Source organism: Ictidomys tridecemlineatus, chromosome 8 (assembly GCF_052094955.1).
Source record: "Ictidomys tridecemlineatus isolate mIctTri1 chromosome 8, mIctTri1.hap1, whole genome shotgun sequence".
Taxonomy (NCBI): Eukaryota; Metazoa; Chordata; class Mammalia; order Rodentia; family Sciuridae; genus Ictidomys; species Ictidomys tridecemlineatus.
The window spans coordinates 118,909,510-118,924,386 of NC_135484.1; the positions used below are offsets into that span (position 1 = coordinate 118,909,510).

General features: G+C 40.2%; 1 pseudogene; it reads right to left on the reverse strand.

Annotated features, from left to right (window-relative positions):
• Positions 1–11,305: 11,305 nt before the first annotated feature.
• LOC144365786 (protein cornichon homolog 4 pseudogene) lies at positions 11,306–13,803 on the reverse strand (annotated as a pseudogene).
• Between the last annotated feature and the right edge of the window lie 1,074 nt (positions 13,804–14,877).

Below are 14,877 nucleotides of genomic sequence, written 5' to 3' on the forward strand. Positions count from 1 at the left end.
CTTGTTCTGCCCCCTAATTATGCCCAGGTTTGGCCTGGACAATGTCAGGGTCAGACACATCCTCAAGGAGGCTGTGGTGCTCATCACAGGAGCCCAGAACCCTGTCCTGGGAGTTTTTAGATGTGGAGTTCCCCTAAACCTGAATCTCAGCCCAGTCCCAAAGTGCAGGTCAGGTCTCCTTAAAGAACACTGGCAGAATCCTTGACCAGGACATGGTGCTTCATTGGCCACACACATCACCACACACAGGTTTGCCCTTGCCTTCATTTTCTTTGAGAAAGATTTCTGCCTGAGAGGTAAGCTACCCTTCCTGGAGATAGAGCAGAGAGGTAAAAGAGCTCTAGTCAGAGAAAAGATCCCAAATCACCTACCATTTGGAAGAAGCAGGGAGAAGGCAGTCTGTGGTATAAAGAAGGTCAAGTTCTGGGAGCCAACTTGAAGGGTGCCCTCTCAATGTGACCTTCTTGGCCTCAGTCTTCTTATCTGTATGATGGGCATAGTTGCAACATCTCTCCACCAAGTTTGTAATGAAAATGACATGAATTTACAGTCACTCTATGTAATTAGAACAGAGCCTAGTCCAAGAAAATGTTAAAGAAATATCATTAAAACAAATGAATAAAGGAACAACCCTCATTAACCTTCTCCTGGGTCTTCCTAGAACAAGACTGTCCCACCTACGCACCCCCACTGCTTCTGGTACCACCTATTCCTCAACTTCTTCCTGCCACCAGCTTCTCCCTGGATTCCTCCTCTTAGGTCACAGGTGTCTTCAAAGCCAACTTACCTGCTTCTCTGTTCTCCCACCTATGAAAGGCTGTGACTTCCTGGAGCATCTCTAAACACAGCAGCTGAACAAAGTTAAGAGTCACAAGGACCCCTGCTGTCCCCAAAGCTGCCCTCAGAATTTGCACCTGCCTGGAGCTGTTCTCAGAGCCAAATCTTCTGCTTCTGAGTCCAATGCTGGGGGATCAAACTCCTCATATCCAAGCAGCATTCAGTCCCCAGGAAGAGGGGGAAAGCAGAGCTTGGCATTAATTGCAGTGATCTCTGCAGAGTCTCTGACACTGGGCCCCCACTAAGCCCTACTAGTCAGAGGAGAAACCCCTCTCTGGCTCCTTCCACCATCTAAAGTGAAAGCTTGAAAAGGAGCCTGGGCAGAGTGTACCCTGCCCTCTGGACATCGCTCCCTTCACCAGAAAGAAGGCAGCAGAGCAGAGCAGCAAAAAGAGTGTTCCACAATTTTCCTGGAACACTGCAGAACAATGTAATGCCACCACCACCACCAATCCCTGCCCAAAGGGCAGACTTGCTAATGCCTACAGATGTCAGGGAAATCTTACAAAAAGAAGAAAACAAAATTATATTGAATCCCAACTAAGTATCAAAAACTGTGCTACTTAAATTTTACATATGCCATCTCATTATCACAACTGAAGAGATAAAGCCATGAGCCCTGCCATCTGATAACATCATTCTAGTAACTTCCTAGAGGAGGGAGAGGCTAGATGTGCCAGGAGACTGCCTCCCACCACCACATCTCCAGCCCAGCCCAGCCCCCTGCCCCAGGTAACTCAAGTGAGCAAGATCCTGAAAGGGACCTTGGACTCTCAGTTTCCTCAATTACAAGGCCAGAAAGCTTATCTCACCCTGACCTGAGCATTCTCCCTCCCAAGGTGCACTTTGCCTTCCATTTGGGGAGGAGGGGGCGGAAGCAGTGACAAAGTGCAGGTCAGGTCTCCTTAAAGAACATTGGCAGAATCCTTGACCAGCACTGGCAGGGGACACCGAACCTCACCACTGTCCTCTCCCAGCTCATCAGGATCACCATTCAGCTGCTTTGACAAGAAACACTATTCACTAAACCACAAATAATTTTTCATGTACAAACTTAAATGATCCTAATACTAATGAGGTTAATATTAACTTTCTTTTATGACCAACATGTAATAAATACCTCTTCCTTTTCCTATATTAAGTGTTTTCCAAATAGCTTCGGAAAAAAAACAATGGTTAATGTAAAATGTATGAAGTGCATTGGGATTCTAAAATGTGACAGTTGATATAAAGTAGTTAATTCCCCAGACCCCCAATTCTGTTCATACTGTGGATTGAACACATCCTGAAATGTCTAACCAGAAGTGGCTGAGAGAACCCTTAGGCCTCTCTCTCTCTAATTGGAGTCAGGGCCTGGCCCAGCCACCCCACTGAGTTCAGCTGCTGATCCCTCCTGGCTGGAGCACCTGCCCCACCACCCTCTGCATGAGCATCCACCCCCTTCCTCATCTGAGATTCCAGGAACGTAAAATATCACTCCCACTCAAGCCCTGAGATAGAAAATGGTAAGGGAATGAGAACAGAGTGTGAAAAATATACATGCCCATAGAAAATTGAGTGAAGCAAACAATAACTAAAAATTTAAAAGGAAAGACAGCCAATTGAGAGAAAGCTGCCATAAAAAGGAAGGAGCACAAAGCCAGCACAGGCACTGACCACATGTGTGACCCATCAGTGACCTGGGAAAAATTTACTGACCCTCCCAACCCCAGGTAGGTCAGGCCCATGTATGTTCAAGGGTGAAACAGGTGAGTCCCAGTGGAGGGATTTCAGAACTGGGTCATGGAAAAGGCCTACAGGTCTCAAAGGTGGACCTCTGCCCCTCAGAGAAGTAGAGGGGGGCCCAGGGAAGGAGAGGCCCTGTCCAGCCCCAAGAGGCACATTCTAACAGTCCCTAGAATGCTGCAGTCCCTGTTTCTCTCCTGTCACAGAGACTCCTCCCCCCAGGCACAGCCAGGGCCTCTGCTCTCCAATAACCACCAAGAAATACTTAGGCACGCCATTCACTGAGGGTCATTTTACCTTGAACATTTTATACCTCATTCCCATGATGATTTAGTACAATACCATGAGATGGTTCTCACTGTTCTCATTCTAGAGCTGAGGGATGGAGCCTCTACAATATGTGGAAGCTATCCAAGGTCATTGGGTCACGAGGACAAACACTGACAGAAGCAGGTCTCCCCCAAGGCACAGTATAAACCTAAAAGAGTTGGGGTCACCAACGCTATGAGTGCTCCAGGTACCTGGGGGCCAAAAGGGAAGGAAAAGAGTACATCAGAACTTCTATCGTAAAAAGTTTACCCTTACATTTATTTGGTTTTTAAGCTGAATAATATGTGTACATATTTGTTAGCTGCATGTTCAAAATACATAACTTTAAAAGGAGGGCATGTGGGGCTGAGGTTGTGGCTCAGTGGTAGAGCACTTGCCTAGCATATGTGAGGCATCAGGTTCAATTCTCAGCACCACATAAAAATAAATAAAATAAAAGTTCATTGACAACTAAAAAATATTTTTTAAAAAGAAGGGAATGTCTGGAACCATTTGGAAACTCCCTCTCAGAGAGGAAGGAAAAACATGCACCCAGCAAGAAGGTGCTCCATAGATGCCAGAGCACTCTGTAGCCAATGGAAAGGCCACCCAGGCAGTCTCTCCTGGTTTTCTCATCCTCTGCTGCCCTCTTGTGGCTAGAATGTGGCAGAGAGAAAGGGAAGTTCCCAGAAGGAAGTCAGAGAGAGGGTATGGAGTTGCAGACAAGAAATCTTAAAACTGTGGGGAGCTGGGGTTGTTGCTCTGAAGTAGAGAGCTTACTTAACATGTGCAAGGCTCTGGGTTTTATCTTCATCACCCCATAAAAAAATATATGAATTAAATCAAGTTTTTTTAAAAAAAGGAATCTTAAAAATGTTGAAAGGATAGAAATAAAATGCCAGATGCTGTAGGATTCCAAATATACGAAGTTAAGCAATAGACTGACAGAAGCTGTGATGAAAAAAATCAAATGAGGAGCTCCCTGGCAGACTTAGGAGGTAGTTAGGATAGGAAGACATAGCAGGGAGCCTCCTGGAGTGAAGGAAGGCTTCATATCTTCATCTGGGGTGCTTCCTCAGGTATACACACATGTAAACTGTGTAACTGGAAACTGGAGATCAGTGCATTCATTCACCTGGAGATCAGTGCATTCATTCACCTTCAACATTAAAAAAGAAAAAGCTGAGGACAGTGGCACACACCTGTATTCCCAGCAGCTCAGGGGGCTAAGACAGCAGGATTATAAGCTGGAGGCCAGACTTAGCAATTTAGTGAGGATCTAAGCAACTGAGCAAGACTCTGTCTCAAAATTAAAAAAATAAAAAGGGCTGGTAATGTGCCTCAGTGATAAAGCACTCTGGGTTCAATCCCTACTCTCTCTCTCTCTCTCTCTCTCTCTCTCTCTCTCTCTCTATATATATATATATATATATATATATATATATATATATATATATAAATCTCCTTCAAAGGGACACCCACAATGACCTAAAGACCTCCTGCTAGGCCCCACCTCCTAAAGGCTCCACCACCTCCCACTGGCACCAAGCTGGAAGGAAAAATATTTAAATGTGGGGGATATTTGTGACCCAAACAATAGTAGCATGTACTACTCCCTTGTTTCTTGGTACTAAGACCAGAGAGATCCCACCCCTGTCATCCCTCAGAAAAAAAAAAGACACATCACTTAATAGAGCAAGCAAAATCCCCACAATACACTCAACAGTGAGTCCAGTGAGATCATCCTTTGTAACTCTTCTTGGTGTGGATCAGGGCAAAATGCCAAGGTCCAGGTCAAAGGAGCAATCTTCAGGGACAATGAGAGGAACCCAACCTTCTGCTGACCCTGCTCCTTTAGAGGTAAGTTGATAAAGGAACAGATGGCCTGGGTGCCCTTCGCCATGGTGTCAGCTCAGAGAAGTTTTGTTAAAGTATCCTGCTGGTACCCGAGAGGATGATGCACATGTGCACATGGAGAATAGTCTCGCTCCTAATAGGATTATCATAACATCCCTCTAATAATGCACAAATAAAAAAATGGGCAAAAGAAAAAAAAAAAAAAAAAAAAAAAAAAAAAATATATATATATATATATATATATATATAAAGCAAACCACATTCACTCATTTGGAGGCTTTTCTTTTATTTCTTTCTCTCTCCAGTTTCAATAAATGCTAGTTCAATATCACATACTATGCTAGTTAGGGACAAGGCATTTTTTTATAAATCTTTACTGAAAAAATATTAAATAAATAAATAAATAAATAAGACTCTGGGACAACTATAGAAATCAAAGAATTTATTTAATTAATTTATCAGTAGTAGAATTGGAATTACTGTAGGCTGATTCACATAGTAGTTTAAGGAAAAGATGCTTATTGTGCAACAAGAAATACAATTTAAATTAAAGATGCTTTGATCCAGCAATCCCCTGACTAGTAATATATTCAAAGAAAAGGAAAGTAGTGTGACAAAGAGATGTCTGCACTCCCATGTTTATTGCAACACTGTTCACAATTGCCACGATATGGAATCAACCTAGGTGTCCACGATGGATGAATAGATCAAGAAAATATATGCAAACACAAACACACACATACACATATGACAAGCAATTCATAATCTTTGTATTAGCCTATTATTTCTCCAGTATGACACTGAAATGACATAAAACCCAACTCTTTAATGTTATCATGTTTTAAATAATTTTTCTTGGCAATATATAGAATGGATGCCATGAATAATATTGAGTTAGTACTAAGATAGGAACAAACCATGACCAAAACAACCAGAGACTGAGTAGACCCTACAGCAGCCAATCTATGTGGACAGTGAAGTGGACCTGGCCTGTGGGGTAAAGTTCATGCTCTCTTATGAAATTGGGTGGAGGGGTTTTGCATAACCTGAGCCTGTAGAGAAGCATCAAAAACCTTTTGGAGAAGTGAGTTCTGCTGTAAAACAAAGAGATTAGGATTTCAAGGATCTACACCATGGATTTGGATGTAATGAATGTAGCCAGGGGGAAAAAAGTCTTCCTTCTATAAAATCAAACATTTCCCTTTAAACAACATTAAAAACCTCAGAAAAGCACTTTACAACCTTGATCAGTATAACTTTCCAAGATAAACTCATTGCAATATGTGTACCTAGGTAACTTATAAGTCAAAACAATGTTAACAAATCCTTACAAATAGTGAGGATGTTAAGCACTCTCTCTGGAATTAGACAGCTGGTCCACTTGTCAGAAAGATTACTTCTATTTTCTATGGATAAAAATCATGTTATCTGCAGACCATCCTTTCTGTTTCAAAACAGTGTGCCTGTAGCTCCTTCAAAAATAACATATTTCATAAATGTACAGGCTAAATGGAAGGAAGGATATGACAAGTAATATTTTTCTGTTGTTTTTTAAATACTTTATATGGTAAAAATACTATCTTATTCAAATACAAAATATATACTGCTATGGTCATGGTTCTCAGGATGATGTAAGTAGTCGCTGGCTCCTCAACTGTTCACTATAGTGTTTCTTTTTTTAATTAGGTGTATATGACAGTAAAATTTATTTTGATTCATTATACACATTGCAGCACAAAATTTTCATTTCTCTGGTTGTACATGATATAACATCACACCCTATGTGCAGTGATTGTTACAGGTACCTAGGGTAATGATGTCCATCTCATTCCACCATCTTTCTACCCCCATTCCCCCTTCCCCCTCTCTCTCCCCTTTGCCCAATCAAATTTCCTCCATTTTCCCCATGCCTCCCCCTCCCAATTTTGGATTAGCATCCACTTATCAGAGAGAACATTCAGCCTTTGGTTTTCCGGGATTGGCTTACTTCACTTAGCATGATATTCTCCGACTACATGCATTTACCTGAAAATGCCATGATTTTATTCTATTCTAATGCTTGATAATAAACTTGATATTATTCCATTGTGTGTGTGTGTATATACCATTTATGAGTTGAGCTGCTATGTAAATTAAGCTGCTATAAACATTGATGTGGCTACATTACTATAGTATACAGATTTTAAGTCCTTTGGATATAGACAAAGGAGTGGAATAACTGGGTCAAATGATAGTTCCATTCCAAGTTTTCTAAGGAATCTCCATAAAGCTTTCCACATTAGTTGCTCCAATTTGCAGTTCCACCAGCAATGTATGCATGTGCCTTTTCCCCCACATCCTCATCAACATTTATTGTTGTCTGTTTCTTGATAACTGTCATTCTGACTGGTGTGAGATGAAATCTTAGAGTAGTTTTGATTTGCATTTCTCTAATTACTAGAGATGCTGAATATTTTATATATATATTTGTTGATTGAATATATATCTTCCTCTGGAAAGTGTCCATTCAGCACCTTAGCCCATTTGTTGACTGGATTGTTTGGTTTATTGGTGTTATAAATCCTGGAGATTAGTGCTCTATCTGACATGTGTATCACAAAAATTTGCTCCAAAAATGTAGGCTCTATTCACCTCATTGTTTCTTTTGCTGATAACAAGCTTTTTAATTTGAGTCCTTCCCATTTATTAATTCTTGATTTTGTTTCTTGTGTTTTAAGAGTTTTGTTAAGGAAGTCAGAACCTAATCCAACCTGACTAAAATTTGGGCCTACTTTTTCCTCTATTAGGTGCAGGGTTACTGGACTAATTCTTAGGTCCTTGATCCACTTTTATTTGAATGTTATGCATGGAGAGAGATAGGGGTTTATTTTCATTTTGATGCATATGAGTTTCAGGTTCTTCCAGCACCATTTGTTGAAGAGGATATCTTTTCTCCAATGTATGTTTTTGGTGGCATTCTCTAGAAAGAGATAACTGTATTTATCCTCTATTTTGTACCATTGGTCCACATGTCTATATGGGAGTCAATACCATGATATTTTTGTTATTATAGCTTTGTAGTATAGTTTAAGGTCTGGTATTTTGATGCCTCCTACTTCATTCTTCTTGATAAGGATTTCTTTGGCTATTATGGATCTCTTATTTTTCCAAATAAATTTTATGATTGCTTTGTCTATTTCTATGAGGAATGTCATTGGGATTTTGATCAGAATTGCATTGAATCTGTATAGTTCTTTGGGTAGAGTGGCCATTGTGACAATATTAATTTTGCCTATCCAAGAGCATGGGAGATCTTTCCATCCTCTAAGGTCTCCTTCAATCTCTTTCTTTTTTTCTATTAGTTACACATGACAGTACAATGATCTTGAAAATTCATACATTTGAATCAAATGGGGTGTAATTTCTTATTTTTCTGATTGTACAGGTTGCAGAATCACATTGATCATACGGTCACCCATATACATACAGCAATAATAATGTCTATTTTATTCTGCTGCCTTTCCTAACCTCCCTTCCCCTCCCCTCCCCTCTCATCACATCTCTCTACACAATCTAATGTGACACACTTCTTTTTTTTCTCCTCACAACATCATACATGCATTCTGTATAAGGATGAGGGTCTCCTTCCATCATCCATGCAAATCCCCTTCTCCCTCCTATTCCCTCCCACCTCTCTTCCCTATTTAGTGGTAATCTACTTCTCATGCTCTTCCTCCATATCCCATTTTGAGTCACCCCCCTTATATCAGAGAACTCATCTGGCATTTGTTTTTTAGGGATTGGCTAACTTCACTTAGCATAATCTGCTCTAATGCCATCCATTTCCCTACAAATGCTATTATCTTGTTATTTTTTAGCGCTGAATAATATTCCACTGTGTATAAATGCCACATTTTTTATCCATTCATCTATTGAAGGATATCTATGTTGGTTCCACAGTCTAGCTATTGTGAATTGTGCTGCTATAAACATTGATGTGGCTGTGTCCCTGTAGTATGCTCTTTTTAGGTCTTTGGGGTATAGTCCAAGAAGAGGAATAGCTGGGTCAAATGGTGGTTCCATTCCCAGTTTTCCAGAGTTTCTCCATACTGCTTTCCAAAATGGCTGTACCAATTTGCAGTCCCACCAGCAATGTATGAGTGTACCTTTTTCCCCACATTGCCAGTACTTATTTTTGTTTGACTTCATAATGGCTGCCATTCTTACTGGAGTGAGATGGTATCTTAGAGAGGTTTTAATTTGCATTTCTCTGATTGCTAGAGACGGTGAGCATTTTTTCATGTAGTTGTTGATTGATTGTATATCCTCTTCTGAGAAGTGTCTGTTCAGGTCCTTGGCCCATTTGTTGATTGGGTTATTTATTTTTATGTTGTTTAACATTTTGAGTTCTTTGTATACTCTAGAGATTAGAGCTCTATCTGATGCATTAGGGGTAAAAATTTGTTCCCAGGATGTAGGCTCCCTATTCACCTTGCATATTATTTCTCTTGCTGAGAAAAAACTTTTTAGTTTGAATTCGTCCCATTTGTTGATTTTTGGTTTTCACTCTTGTGCTATTGGTGTCCTATTAAGGAATTTGGGGCCTGCCCCCATGTGATGGAGATTGGGGCCAACTTTCTCTTCTATTAGACGCAGAGTCTCTTGTTTGATTCCTAGCTCCTTTATCCATTTTAAATTAAATTTTGTGTGTGGTGAGAGAAAGGGATTCAATTTCATTTTGTTGCATGTGGATTTCCAGTTCTCCCAGCACCATTTGTTGAAGATGCTAACCTTTCTCCATTGCATGCTTTTAGCACCTTTGTCTAATATAAGGTAGTTGTAATTTTGTGGATTGGTCTCTGTATCCTGTATTCTGTACCATTGGTCTACCAGCCTGTTTTGGTGCTAGTACCATGCTATTTTTGTTACTATTGCTCTGTAGTATAGTTTAAAACCTGGTATCGTGATACCACCAGTTTCACTCTTCCTGCTTAGAATTACTTTAGCTATTCTGGGTCTCTTATTTTTCCAGATGAATTCATTATTCCTTTTTTCTATTTCTGCAAGGAATGTCATTGGGATTTTGATCTGAATTGCATTGAATCTGTAATGTGCTTTTGGTAATATGGCCATTTTAATAATATTAATTCTGCCTATCGATGAGCAAGGTATATCCTTCCATCTTCTAAGGTCTTCTTCTATTTCTTTCTTTAGGGTTCTGTAGTTTTCATTGTATAGATCTTTCACTTCTTTTGTTAGGTTAATTCCCAGGTTTGTTTTTTTTTTTTTTTTTTTTGAGGATATTGTGAATGGAGTAGTTGTCCTCATTTCCATTGGTTCTACTCTGCTGGTAATACTCTCATTTGAGTTTTTAATTTGGTTTATTATTTCCTTTATTTCCAGGATTTCTGTTTGTTTTTTTAATAACCTCTATATCCCTATAGAGTTGATCTTTTGCTTCTTGGATTTGTTTATGTAATTCATTGTCAAAGTGATCTTTCATTGTCTGATTTTGCTGTCTAATGTCTTCCTTGAGACTCCAGATCATCTGAGCATGTATATCCTGAACTCTTTATCTGACATTCCATCTGCTGTAGATATTACCTCTTCTAATGTTGAATTGACATGTATTACTTGTGGTCCTTTCTTTCCTTGTCCTTTCATACTGCTCACGTTTCTTTACACCTTTGTGAAACTGTTGTGTTAATGATTTTCCCCTTATATATTTATATTGCTCTTGTATAGTTCCAAAATCTCTCTTTTGTGGAGAAAGACAAAGTTAACAGTTCCCAATATCAATAGTACATCATCTAAGCACAAGTTTTTATTATTAATACATTTATAGTTAGACTCTATGTCTACAGATGTTGACTTCAATTATTATTTTAAAATATAGTACTTAGTTTCATAAAAGGCATACCATTTCTGGTGGCATATAGGAAACTGAATTTCAGACATAGGATGTTATATTTAGGGGGAAAGGAGTGAGGGTATGGGGTTAATCTAACTTAGCAACTTTGGAGAACTCAAACCAATAGACATGTTGAACAAGAAAGGGTGCTGTATTTTGTCCAATGCTTTGTATCCATCAATTGATATAATCATATGATTCTTAACTTTAAGTCTATTGAAGTGATCAATTAATTTATTGATTTCCATATGTTGAACAAACTTTGCATCCCTGGAAAGAACACTACTTGAACATGGTGCACTATTTTTTTAATATGTTTTTCTATGCAATATACCAGAATTTCATTGGGCATTTTTGCATTAATATTCATCAGGGATATTGGTCTGAAATTTTCTTTCCTTGATGTGTCTCTGACTGGTTTTGTTACCAGGATGATACTGGCTTTGTAGAATGAGTTCAGAAGGGTTTCTTCCTTTTCTATTTCATGAAATAATTTGAGGAGTATTGGCATTATTTCTTCCTTGTAGGTCTGGTTCCAGGATTTTCTTGGTTAGTGGGCTTTTGATGGTGTCTTCTATTTTCTTACTTGAAATTGATCTGTTTAAATTGTGTATGTCCTATGACTGGCTTTGTGTTGATCATATGCCACTGTAGTGTATATTAACACCAACCACGCTTTCTTGGGATTCAGTTATTTATCACAGCTAAAACCATATTATAAAATACATGAGGAAATGAAGCAAGCGGAAACATGTTGATCATGGCTTCTTTTATGAGTGACTTTAGTTGACCTCAATTTTGTATTTCTGTTGGCTCAAACACCTCCATGTTGCCACTTGGCACCATAATGAACCAATCTATATTCCAAGTAGCAACAGCTAAGTTGAGAAGGAATTTGAAGCACTGCAAAGAAACAAGCAAAATACGGTGACAATGGTATGACCAAGAAATTCTGAGCAACAGGATCTAGCATTAATGTTATCCTGGTGTGGATTCTAAATCAGATGATATAATTCTGAGGTAGGCAGTGAGGCATATGAGGGCACAACAATTGTGGAGTGAGGAGACAAACATCCTCCATCATTCTCCTTCTCCTTTCCTTCATCCTCTGTTGCTGATGCTCTTTCCATCAAACTGACAAGTAATATATTTACATAAAGAAAATAGAAAATACTTAAAATCCACAAAAAACTCAACATATTTATATAATGTCATTGTTGGAGTTAACAATTTTGCCAAATTGATTAATGCCTCAATTACTCTTTCTCACATGCTGTGATCAATTCAGCACCCTCCATTAAAAGGTACTAACTTACTGTAGTTTAGATGCTTCTATCAAAGTCCAGATACCACATAAATCATTTGAACAAGGAAAATTTAACATAGACCTATTCATGTCTGAGGCCCTGGATTTAATATCTAGCACTGAAAATAAAAATAATTAACAAGTAAAAAGTGGTTTTATACTAAAAGAATTAAAGGAAGGCTTCAAGAATACAGAAATGGCACACATAGTGAGCAGATACTACCTCTTTGGACGAGGCAGAGTAGCAAAGAAAGGAAGCCACGTATGATAGGGTCTCCAGTGAGACTGAGGTGCAGAGCTCACTGGGGAAGATGCGACTACACTCAGAGAATAATGTGGGCAATCTCAAGAGCAAGAAGAGACACACCACCAGGGATTAAATTCAGGTTTCTTTATTAGGGTACTTAGGTAGAATATATGATCCAAAGGGACAGGACTTCCCTGGAGATTGGGAAATATTGAGCAAGATGTTTTCCATTCAGGGAATCTGGTCTGGTATGTTGTATTAAGATGACTAATCAGGAGATTGATCCAATCAAATATTAGCCCCTAGCTTCAAAAAGTTAGAATTGTCTTTCTATTGAAATCTTGTTCCTGCTTTGTTGCATTTCAGAAAATTTATACAGAACTGGAAAGTTACAAAGTAATTTATGGGATTATTTGGTACATTTTACATTTTGATAGTGGTTCTGCACTTAAGTTTCTTTTCCAGGTCAGAGGTAGTTCACAAGTTATTTTCCACATCCCAAGAGGCACATTTCTCCTTTAGAGAGTTTTTTTCTTTAGTATCCCTAAATTTCTACCTCATCTCCAAGGCCCATCCTCCATTCCCAAGATCCATCTTCAGATTGGATGATTTTCTACAGCCATTTTGTAAAAGAGCTCAAAACCAAGAGAAACAACTTTGCTTACTCACTAATTTATTATAAAAGTTCTTGTTAAGGATTCAGTGAACAGCCAGATGAACATGTACATAGGGTGAGGCCTGGAAGTCACAAGCACAGAAGTATCTATCCCTCTGATAGAGTTTCTGAGGCAAAACCCCAACATATGGATGCATTGTTGTTCATCAACTCAGAAGCTCCCTCAATATTTTTAAGGAGGTTTCACTGTGTAATTATGATTGATTAAATCAGTGACTGCTGGCAATGAATTAACTCAACCTTCAGCCTTATTTCCTCCCCTCTTTCAACTTTCTACTCATAAAATTTGTTTCTTTGGCAACCTGCCCCCATCCTGAGGTGACACAGGGGATGCTAAAGGTTATCTTATTAACATAAACACAGATCGCTGAAAGGGGTTTGTTATTCATAACAATAGACTCTACTTTCATCTACCAGGAAATTTCAAAGGTTTTAGGAGCAGTTTTTCAGGGACCAGGGAGAGAAACCACTTTTCAGATACCTAGAGCATAGACTAAAAATACAGATAAAGGTATCAATGAGTCACGTCACACCATTTGGAGTAGGGGCCAAGCAGAGCCGCCGTCCAAGCCCACAAGGTAGGCAGACCTGCGACCGACCAGCAGAACAGGCCCAGCGGCCTGCTGGCGTGGTAGACCCGTCACACCAATTGGAATAGGGGCAGAGCAGAACCGCGGCCTACACCCAGCACAGGCCCAGCGACCCGCGAGCGTGGTAGTCACGTAGGTAGGCAGACCTGGTAGGCAGACCTGCGACCGACCATCAAAACAGGCCCAGCGGCCCAACAGCGTGGTAGTCACGTCACCCCAATTGGAGTAGGAACAGAGCAGAGCTGCCACTCGTGCCCGCAAGGTAGGCAGGCTTGTTACCGACCGGCGGAACAGGCCCAGTGGAGTGCCAACGCGGAAGACACGTCACCCCATTTGGAGTAGGGGCAGAGCAGAGCCACCACCCATGCCCGCAAGGTAGCCAGACCTGTGACCCACCAGAGGAACAGGCCCAGGGGCCTGCCGGCATGGTAGTCACATCACCCCAATTGGAGTAGGGGTAGAGCAGAGCCGCCACCCACACCCGGAACAGGCCCAGCAACCCGCAGGTGTGGAACTCACGTCACCCCAATTGGAGTAGGTGCAGAGCAGAGCTGCCTCCCACGCCCGGAACAGGCCCAGTGGCCCGCCAGCGTGGTAGACACATCACCCAAATTGGAGTAAGGGCAGAGCAGAGCCACCGCCCGTGCCTCCAAGGTAGGCAGACCTGCAACCGACTGGCAGAACAGACCCAGAAGCCCGCCAGCGTGGTAGACAGATCACCCCAATAGGAGGAGGAGCACAGCTGCTGCCTGCCCAGCAAGGGAGACTTTTCAACTATACAAGAGCATTATAAATATGTAGGGGGAAAATTTCAAAAACACAACAGTTTCACCAAGCAGAAAGCAACGCGAGCAGTATGAAAAGACAAGGAAAGAAAGGACCACAAACAATGCAGGTCAACTCAACTTTAGAAGAGGTAATAGCTACAGCAGATGGAATGTCAGATAAAGAATTCAGGATATACATGCTTCAGATAATCTGGAGTCTCAAGGAAGACATTAGACAGAAAATCAGACAATGAAAGATCACATTGACAATGAATTACATAAACAAATCCAAGAAGCAAAAGATCAACTATAGAGGGAGATAGAGGTAATAAAAAACAAACAAACAGAAATCCCAGAAATGCAGGAAGCAATAAACCAACTTAAAAACTCAATTGAGAATACTACCAGCAGAGTAGAACACTTAGAACATAGAACATTCAGACAATGAAGACAAAGTATTTCAACGTGAAAAGAACATAGACAGCTCAGCAAGACTGTTAAGAAACCATAAGCAGAACATCCAAGAAATATGGGATAACATAAAGAGACCAAACTTAAGACTCATTGGGATACAGGAAGGGATAGAGGTCCAAACCAAAGGAATGAGCATTCTATTCAATGAAATAATACTAGAAAACTTCCCAGACATGAAGAATGAGACAGAATCCCAAAT